Source organism: Phascolarctos cinereus, unplaced genomic scaffold (genome assembly GCF_003287225.1).
Source record: "Phascolarctos cinereus isolate Bilbo 61053 unplaced genomic scaffold, phaCin_HiC Scaffold_726;HRSCAF=1367, whole genome shotgun sequence".
Classification (NCBI taxonomy): Eukaryota; Metazoa; Chordata; class Mammalia; order Diprotodontia; family Phascolarctidae; genus Phascolarctos; species Phascolarctos cinereus.
This window is the reverse complement of record NW_027556098.1, coordinates 61,557,399-61,568,224: the sequence shown is the minus strand read 5'-3', so window position 1 is coordinate 61,568,224 and position 10,826 is coordinate 61,557,399.

Below are 10,826 nucleotides of genomic sequence, written 5' to 3'. Positions count from 1 at the left end.
ATCTTGTAGGATTGTACTCAGTTTTCCTGGGTAAGTTATTCTTGGTTATAAGCCTTGATCTTTTGCCTCTGGAATATCATGTCCCAAGCTCTCCCCTCTCTTATAGTGGTTGATGTGAAGTCTTATGTGATCCTGATTATGGCTCCTAAGTACTTGAATTTTTTCTTTCCGCCTGCTTGCAGAATTTTTCTTTGACCTGGAAGCTGTGGATTTTGGCAATAGTGTTCCTGAGAGGTTTCATTTGGGGGTTTCTTTCAGGAGGTTGCTGGTGGATTCTACTTTCATCTTGTTCTTTGATTCTAAGAGATCTTAGCAGTTTTCTTTAATGATTTCTTGAAATATGATCTATTGGCTCTTTGTGTGTGTGTGGGGGGCAGTCATGGCTTTCAGATAGTTCAATGATTCTTATATTTCCTTGAACTTTTCCCCAAGTCAGTTATTTTTGCTATGAAATATTTTACATTTTCTTCTATTTTTCAGTATTTTTACTTTCTTTTACTTACTTTCTTGCTGTCCCATGGAGTCATTAATTTCTATTTGGTCCATTATAATTTTCAAGAAGCCTGTGGCTTGGGTAAGGTTTTGTACTTCTCACGTCAAACTATTAATTCTATTTCCAATTCTTTCTTCCACAGCTCTCATTTCTTTTCTGTTGTCCTCTTCTAGTATTTTCATTTATTTGTAAAGTAACTTTTGGCTTTAAAAAAACTCTTTAAATATCTCTTCCAGGAATTCTAGTTGAATTTGTGCCCAAGAGGTATTTTTCTTTGATGCCTTACGTATAGATGTTTTGGAGTCACATTCTTCTGTTCATAGTTTGTGTCTTAAGTGTCCCTATCATCATAATAGTCCTTTGTGGTGGGATTTTTTTTTTGTTTGCTTATTCTTCCAGCCTTACTTCCTGACTTTGGATCTACATTATGGATAAGTTCTGAGTACTTCTGGAGGTAATAGCTAAGCTATGCTTGGTTCTTTTCTGTGTCCTCTTGGAGTGCTGCTTTCTCAGTGTATTGAGTGTTGTGTTATTCCAAAATCTCAAGGAGAGCTCAGGCAGGGCACCTGCAAGCTTTCAGTGCACCTAAAGTGGCCTGATACAGGGCGAAGTCTGAGGGCTACCCTCCTAATTTGAGCTATATAAGTTCCTTACCTGGGTTTGGGTCTGAATTACATCAGTATGGGCTTGCCCTTGATTGGAACTCCAGTAAGCTGCTCTTGGACCCAGCTGCCATCAGCTACTTGGAAAGCTCTGCAGGCTGCTTTTGTGTCTGGGCTTCCCGCCCTTATTATTATGTTGTAGACTTCAGACTGGGGTGGGGGTAGTTTTGAGAATACACTCCTCTCCTGGGGTCTAAGTCACATAGCTGCTGTATGCTTTTATACTGGTTCCTTACTCAGTTTACAAAGCCTAACACCTGGGACCACTCCTTGTCCACTAGCCCTAGACATGGGTCTTTTCCTTCCTCCTCACTGGATCTGTGATCCAGCTCTGTGATATGAACAACAGAGCTGCCAACTGGCACCTGTTCCTACTCCCTGTATAAGGTCAGGCTCCTCTTTACTGAATCTGGTACCTCTTCTTGCAGCCCTCATGCACAGTTACAACTAGGTCCTTATTCACATTCTGTAATGGGAGGCTCCTTGCAGCTGCTCCTGGCTAAAAGCATCCCTAGCTTCCACAGACCTCTATGTCTGACTACTTAGCCTTATTTGGGCTTGAAAAATTACTCACTATGATTTTTTTTTCTTGAATTTCCTGATCGTGACATGGTCTGGTGAATTTTCTCAATCTCTGTGACACAGTTGTGAGTTAGAACTCAGTTGTACTCTACTGTTGTGGTTGGTGACTCTGAGGGATCAGTTCTCAAGATATTTGAAAAAAGGAGAAGATAATATATGGTTGGGAAAACATATTATTAATACTTTTAAAAAGCCATTTGAAAAGCTATCAATAATTACTGACCTATGTTTCTATAAGGACATCTTCAAGAACTGTATATGATAAGAAGGCATAGCTGGGTCATGATCTGCACCAACTAAGCACGTCAATAAGATCACAAATTGATAGAAACACTAGCATGTATTTTTGGTGGTGTATGTAGCAAGATGACAGAATCTGGTGTCTAGTGCATATCTTCTAAGCCTGGAAGGATTTAACCCTTCCCATTCTAAGGGAGGGGGCAGAGGAGAAGGAGAAGTCTCTTGGGAGGTTTTGACATTAGGAAGTGGCTTGAAGGAGACAAGAGAGAGAAAATGTCTCCATGTTTTGTCTATACTACTGCTTCAGCTGCCACTGATGAGGCTCATGACCTTGTGTGAACTGGAAGAAGAGAGAGAGTGCCCAGACAAAGAGAAAAAAAAGAAAGACTGCAGCTAAATGAAAGAGCAGCTGCAGAATGGCGGGAGCCAAAGAACAAATTTGGGAGAATCCAAACTTTTCCTCACTTTCACTCTCGTACTCTGAGAATGCTGAGCTGTATCCTCCAAACATGGCTCTTCAGTTGGTTTTGTTTCTGTTAGCTATTTATCTTCACTGAACTGGTTTTGCAAGTTTCTCTAAGATCCCATGGTTTTCCATTTAAGTATTGATTTTGTATGTGTGCCCTTTGGTGTGGGGTGGAATTAAATGTAGTTGAAAATGGAAGAATGGATGGATAAATGATAAAGCATAAAGGAGAGAAACATAGGAGATTTCATACTGTGATATGTGTGTGTGTGTGTGTGCGTGTGTGTGTATACATGTGTGTGTGTTTGCTAGGTATGAAGATAGATTCTCATCTTAAAAGCTAGAACCATCTGCTGGAGGCTTGAAATGAACAAAAAAGACATTATTGGTTCATATTCTATAATTTCCTTCCTTCCTTCCTTCCTTCCTTCCTTCCTTCCTTCCTTCCTTCCTTCCTTCCTTCCTTCCTTCCTTCCTTCCTTCCTTCCTTCCTCCTTCTCTGCTACACCCCACCCCTGCCAAACGATAGGGATAGACAACATGAATCTGGCTGAATCAACCTAGGTACCACTTGAGCTTCAAATGACACATACTGAGGAAGGGAAGAGAAAGCTGGAGTTGTTCCCCTCTGAGGCCAGGGATTTTGCTTCAGGTATTTTCAAACCATCTGTTCTGCCTAGGAAGGTTTAATGAGATCTCTGTCCAAGAGAGGAGCCAGGGACAGAGACTTAGAAAGAAAGGCATTTCTGGAGAGAGAAGTTGAAGAGGAGTATGGAGGTTAACCAAGAAAGAATAACTAGGGTTTGGTTTTATTTTTTATAGAAAAGGGTATTTATTTAAAAGAGAATACAATATTTAAACAAAGATCAGAAAAAATCCCAAAACCATGCTGATTGGATCTGCTAAAAGACTATATTATGTAATCTCAACTGGGCCCTCACTGCTACATGGCAACCCTTTTACACCACACTAATTTCACTCACTACCCACTTCCCACAGTAGTTATTCAAACTTTTCATCCCTTCTCGAACCTCTCATGATTCTCCCTTCCCCTACTTTCTCAACTGAGAGTCCTGCCTCATATTTCACTGAAAAAGTTGAGGCCATTTGGTGAGAGCTCTCCTCTCTCTTCCTGCTCATATCACCCAGATACTTCCTGACAGTATGCCTTCTTCTTGCCAAGACATATATATGTTATATATATGTATATATATATATGATCCCATTCCATCCCATCTTCTCCAGCAGATTTTCCCCTCTAACATCTCCACTCTATTACTAATTTTCAGTCTTTCTCTTCTCCTCCATCCCAGTCTCCCCCATTTCCTTTCTTTTTATTTTGTTTTTGTTAGGCAATTGGGAGGTAAGTGACTTGCCCAGGATCACACAGCTGGTAAGTGTCAAGTGTCTGGTCTGAGGCCGGATTTGAACTCAGGTCCTCCTGACTCCAGGGCTAATGCTGTATTCACTGCACCACCTAGCTGCCTCCTGTCTCCCCCATTTTCAAAAAACCTTTACTTGATCTACCCATCCCTGCTAGCTGTTGCTTTGTATGCCTCTTCTCTCTTGTGGCTAAAGTCCCTGAGAAAGCTTTCTATGATAGATGCTTGAGGGTATAACAAGTTCTGCTAAGCATAAGCACCTATCCCATACAGTTGATAGATCTGTAGGAAAAGTGTGAACTCTAGCACAGTGGCTAGCTATTCACCCCTAGGATGTAGCCATAGGAATTGGTAAATTTTGACAGTCTTTGTCCTCTACACACCCTCATAGATAGCCCAAAACTCATTGCTCTGGGGTTGCCTGTCCCCTCAATAGCAGAACCAGATTCTCCAGTGCTAAAAGTTTACCCCTACTTCAGGCCCCTGAGAAACAATTCTGGCTTTGGCTCTACAATAAGGGGACTTCCCAGCAAGGGAAGAGGATGTTTAAAAAAAAAAATAGGTACCCAGAGTACAAACATGAGTGTGGTATAGAACTTTGTTCCCACACATAAAAGGGAATACTAAGCCATGGAGTATTTTAGAATGATTATCATCAGTTGAAAGGATAGTATTCAGGCCTTATGGACATATTTGCAGGCAGCTTCTTGTCGAAGGCTTCTTGTTAGCTCTTTTACATTTCACCTCTACTGAATACAGCCCAATCAGTGCCAAGTGGGCTCTTTCCTTCTGGTGGTCTCTCTGTGAGCAATTCTTTCCCTCTCAGTCAGTCTTCCTCTTTTGCTGTTGCCAGGGCAACTATTCTAGTAGCCATTATCCTGCTGCTTCTGTACCCTGGAAGATGCCAGCTGCCTTTTGAGATCTCACAAAAACCCTTCACTAAAGACATAAATGGAAGGTGGTCCCATCCCAGGCACAAGCTTGCCTAGGAAGCCATGAGCTCACAGCTTACAGCCAAGTGGAGAGAAGCAACCAACTGACCCTCTGGAACACAGAGGATCATCTTTATTCTTCAAGGCTCACAGGAAGAAGGGTCCTAAGGGGTAGAGGAGGATTATCATGAAATTCTAGCTCAGCAGCCAGCTAAGAGAATCATGATAGCAGCAATCAGAGGATAGCTGCACCTACTGTGAAGTAGGGGATAAAATGGCCCCTTCATCATACACTTCAGATTTTACTCTAAATCTCTTTTCGTTCAGATGGGCTAAGCTTTATAGGACTCATGCAACCAAACCCAAGGTGCCAGCATTCACCTACTGGCAGCTTCCAGAACTGCAGGCAGAGGAGAAAAGTATGCCTGTTAAGTCTAGCTTGTACAAATGCAAACCTAGTAAGTATTGACAACTGTCACAAATAGAAATGACTGCTAGTCTTTTGGGTCGTTGGAGCAACAAGATTGAAAACTAGACATTTTATCTGATCCCTACAATCTCTCACACAGCTTCAACTGTCTCTATGGTCTAGGACAATCAGAATCCAAAATCAGGTGAAAAAAAATTACCCCAAACTCATGAACTACCTCTCACTGACTGAGCTCACTTGGTATCCTACTCCCACCGGAAGTGAAGCTGCAGCAGCAGACCCAATGGTCTACTTACAACCAAACCTACCCTCTCTCCCTCCCTCCAGTGCTATGGAGACCCTAGATCCAGGCTGCGGAAACTTGCCTGGGCTGCAACATCCAGCCAGTAGTTGCAATCCCATAACATAACATTCGGAGATATTGCGTATCTCCGAACTGATGGTGCAGACAATCTCATAGCACCAGCCCAGCAGTTCTCTGAGCTGGTGCCAGGCAAGAGAACTGAGGAACAGAGGGAGTGGAACAGGACGTGAGCAAGGGACACCATATGGAATTGGGGGCTGTGTAGCACTCCATTAAGCCTGAGGAAAAGAGTACAGAATCAATGTGGGGTCAGTTCTGACTACTGAAAAGTCCTTGGGGCAGAGACTTTGGCTGGTGAACTGTGAATTGCCCAGTGTGGGAGGAAGTTGAGACACTTTGAGACCCAGCCCCCAAGGAAACCATTATGAGAGGGGACAGAGTCAAAAGTGAATAGAAAGAAGAAAATGAAAAGATTTTGAACATAAATAGACAAACCAACAAGGAAATCATTAACAACAGAAAGAACTATGGCCTCAAGATCTTATAAACTAGTTCAGGCATCGATGATTAAATATTATGAAATGAAGGGACATGACCCAAAACTTGCTGAGAAAGAAGACCCTGTGGAATATGAAGATAACATGGAATCACAACACATTGTTCCTGAGTGGTTCAAAAGAGAAATAAGAATTACGAGAGCAGAATTTATGATCTGCATAGCAAAAAAATTGGCAGAACAGAAAAACTGGAATCTGCCAAGAAAAGTCTCACCAAAGAAATAAAAAAAAAGAACAAAATACTGGGAATGCAAATATACAAAAGTGAAGGACAATCTGGAAGAAGAGAAGCAAAAATCAATAATATTAAAAGAAAATATGCTCACTATGCAAGCAAAACATACTGATCTCAGGGGCAGCTAGGTGGCACAGTGAATAGAGCTCTGGCCTTGGAGTCAGGAGGACCTGAATTCAAATTCAGCCTCAGACACTTACACTTACTAGCTGTGTGACACTGGGCAAGTCGCTTAACCCCAGTTGCCTCACCAAAAAAGCAATAAAACATACCGATCTCAAAGACAGGATACATAGAAACAACCTAAGGAACAAAGGTCTACCAGGAGAACAAGGCAGGACAAAAAACCTTAACAGCATAATTCAGGAAATAATGTAACTGCCCAGAACTTCTGAACAAAGAAAATGAAATTGCAATTGAAAGAATTTGCAGATCACCTTCAGAAGGAAAAAACAAAACAAAACAAAAACAAAACCCAAGGCTGCAAATTCTCAGACACATAGTGGTTAAATTTAACAATTCAATTCAGAAACTACAAGTTCTGCAAATGATCAAGAGAAAGTCCTTCAAATGAAGGGAAATTTGAATAATACAAGACCATGCTGTACCCAACAGAAAACATAGGAAAGAATAGAATAATGTATTCCAAAGAGCTGGATGCAGCCCAGGAAATCTGAGCTTAACCATACATGAGAAAAAGATGGACATTCAATAATAAACAGGCGTTTCAATAATAAAGAGGCATTTTTAGAAAGAAAACCAGAAGTGATTATTTGTTTCTTGAATGCTCCAAATAACAGAAATGCAGGAGGAATAAGTAAATGCAGCAGCAAAGGACGGCAACAGAAACAAAGTGACAGCAGAGACACCAGTGAGACTTATTTCTGAATGTACCTGGGGAGACAAGGATGAAAGGGGAAATCCGGAGGAGATAATAGTGAAGATCTGGGCATAGAACATTACGGACAGAATCTGGTGGTACCTGCCGACAGGTGAATCAAAAAAAATTTTTTGGTAGATTTACATTACATGTGAGGGTACGATGAAGGGGGGGAGGGAAACAGGGTGATTGAGAGGAATGTGTGATGCGCCAGAGTCAAATCAAAGGCTAGCAATGAGGGGAAGGTGACCCCTGTGATCTCAGAAAGAGAAGAGCCTAAAGGGGACTGAGGAGGAGAGGGGGAAGTATTGAAAAGGGTTGGGACAGGCTGGGAAGGAGGCTTGCTTTGGTGGTGGGAGGGAGTTATACTGATGAATGCTTCTATAGGTCAAGAGAGATGGTCTGTGAGGGGAGATAGGGACTTTGTGTTGTCCCCTCTGTGAGGGGATTTGGTGCTTAAAAAAATCCGCTTATCCTACCTTGAAGTGGAGAGGGGAGTAGAGTTGGAACTCCTCAAGGTAGTTGGTGCCTGGGGTAGTGGAAGAACACAGACCCAGGAAGGAGATTTTGAAGCAAATGGGGGGGGAAGGTATTCAGGGGAGGGTATGGATCAGTGATGGACTTCATATTCAGGGACAAGGGGAAGGTCCCTGCCTTGAGTCAGTGTCTTTTATGACACATGCAGTAAGTGGTATTATTCTTCAGGGCGAGTGTGTGGGGGGGGTGTCATGAGGCAAGTTCTACAAGATAGGGTCAGAAATTATCTAGAATGGAGTAGAATGGATCACTTAAAATCTTTGATTAAGTGAGGAATATAGAGAAAGGAGAGATACCACATTTACCAAATCTTCTTCCCTTCATGCTAGGCTGTAACCAGGCAGTGGGCATTTGCCCAATAATCACAAAGCAGTTCTGGGTTTCAGGGTTCCCCATTCGAATGTTCTCCTGTTGGCCTTATGCAAACAAGCCACTGGAAACAGGGCACCAGGGCATTCTTTTCCCTAGAAAATGAACTGTTTCTGTTGCTGCTTTCTTAGTGCTGTTAGCTTGCAAGTCCCCCATTTTTTTCTTTGTCTTTGCCACCTTTCAAACAACAATTAGGGAATAAGAGTTGGACCAAAGAAACAGTCGGATCATAGTTTAGGGTGGATGGAATGATGACTGCAGATAATAGTAAATCTTATTTTTCTTCATTTTCTCTTCTAAGGAGGATTATCTTTGGACAATGAAGAATAGGACAAAAGTAGTTCACAGGGCACTGAAAGTAAAGATAAATGAATAGAGGGTAGATGAGCATTTAGCTGCCCTCATTGAGTTTAAATCACAAGGCCATCAAAACAACCTGCTACTGGCTAAGAAATAGAGTGGTGGATCAGAGAAATAGATTAGATACAAATTACATTATAGTAAATTACCATAGTAATCTAATATATGATAAACCCAAAGGCCCAAACTTTTGGGACAAAACCCCATTATTTGACAAAAACTGCTGGGAAAACTGGAAAACAGTATGGCAGAAACTAGGTATAGACCAATATCCTATACTAAGATAAGGTCAAAATGGGTACATGATTTATACCTAAAGAGTGATCCCATAAGCAAATTAGGAGAGTATGGAATAGTTTACCTGTCAGATATATGGAGAAGGGAAGAATTTATGACCAAACAAAAGATAAGGAGCATTGCTAGATGTAAAATAGATAATTTTGATTATATAAAATTAAAGTTTTTGCAGAAACAAAACCAAAGCAACCAAAATTACAAGGAAAGCAGAAAACTGGGGGAAATTTTTGCAACAAGTATCTCTGATTTCTCAGATACGTAGATAACTGAGTCAAATTTGTAAAAATACAAGTCATTCCACAACTGATAAATAGTCAAAGGATATGAACAGGCAGTTTTCAGACAAAGAAATCAAAACTATCTATAGTCATATGAAAAAAATGCTCTGAATCACTATTGATTAGAGAAATGCAAATTAAAACAAGTCTGCGGTACCACCTCACGTATAGATTGGCTTATGTGACAAAAAAGGAAAGTGTTGGATGTTGGAGGAAATGTAGGAAAACTGGGACACTAATGCATGATTGGTAGAGTTGTGAACTGATCCAACCATTCTGGAGAGCAATTTGGAATTATGACCAAAGGGTTATGAAACTGTGCATACCCTTTGATCCAGCAATACCATTGCTAGGTCTACATCCAAAAAACATCCAAAAAAAGGGAAAAGGACCTATTTGTATGAAAATATTTATAGCAGCTCTTTTTGTGGTGGCTAAGAATCGGAAATTGAGGGGCAGCTAGGTGGTGCAGTGGATAGAGCACCAGCCCTGAAGTCAGGAGGACCTGAGTTCAAATCCAGCCTCAGACCAAACACTTGCATTTGTGACCCTGGGCAAGGCACACAACCCCAAATTACCCAAAAAATAAAAAATAAAAAAAAGAATTGGAAATTGAAGGGATGCCCATCAATTGGGGAATGGCTAAATAACCTGTGGTATATGATTTTAATGGAATAATATTGTGCTGTAAGAAATGACAAGCAGTATGATTTTAGAAACATTTAGAAAGACTTATGAACTGATGCATAGTGAAGTGAACAGAACCAGTAGAACGTTATGCATAATAACAGCAATGTTGTTTGATGAAGAATTGTGAATGAATCAGCTATTCTCAGTAATGTTATTGTATCCAAGACAATCCCAAAGGAATAATGATGAAGCATACTATTCACCTCCAGAGAAAGAACTGATATTGTTTGAATACAGACTGAAGCATGCTAATTTTCACTTTCTTTCTTTTTTTCTTTTATTTGAGTCTTATACAAAAAGACTAACATGGAAATGTTTTACATAATTCACATGTATAATTTATATGTGATTACTTACTGTCTCAGGGAGGGACGGATGGAATTTGGGACTCAAAACTTTAAATAAAAATGTTTTAAAAAATCACAAGGCCTAAACCAACTTGCATGCTAAGGTATAGAAAAACTGGCCAGAGACAGTAATCTCTGGCAGGAAAGCAGGAGAGGTGCCATAGAAATGGAGAAGCACAACTATTGCCTAGATTTTCATGAATGGAAAGAGGGTGGAAATTTGAAAACTATAGGCCAGTTTGGTTTACCTCTGTTCCTGGGCAAAATCCTAGGATGCTTCATTGAGGTGAGAGCTTTTGATCATTTGGAGAAGAAAGCAGTGGCCAGTAAGAGCCGACATGGCTTCATAAAGAGTAGGTAAAGCCAGACTAACTTCATTTCTTTTTCTGAAAAGGTAAACAGATGAATGGGGCAGGATAATGCTTAAATTTCAGCCAAGCATTTGTTAAATTCTCTCATGCTTTCAGAAGGGGAACGGGGACTTTTTGCTGTGACAGCAGGAAATGCAGGGCCAAGGTTGACAGCACTGCCCCTCCCTGCCTCCTTGGAGATGATCAAAGATTTAAGTAAATCTACATGGCCTTAACTAGTTGCCAGGGGTATCATGGGAGTTAAAAGGGCAAATGAAAAATGGTCTGCTTGTGTTTATCTCCATCCCTAAAAAGACTCAGTGGGAGTTGTGGACTACATAGGGTAGAAGGGTAAGAATGTACCCTGTACTCTGGGTGGGAGATGTCATTCAGTCATTTCAGATGTGTCAGACTCTTCATGACCTTATTTGGGAT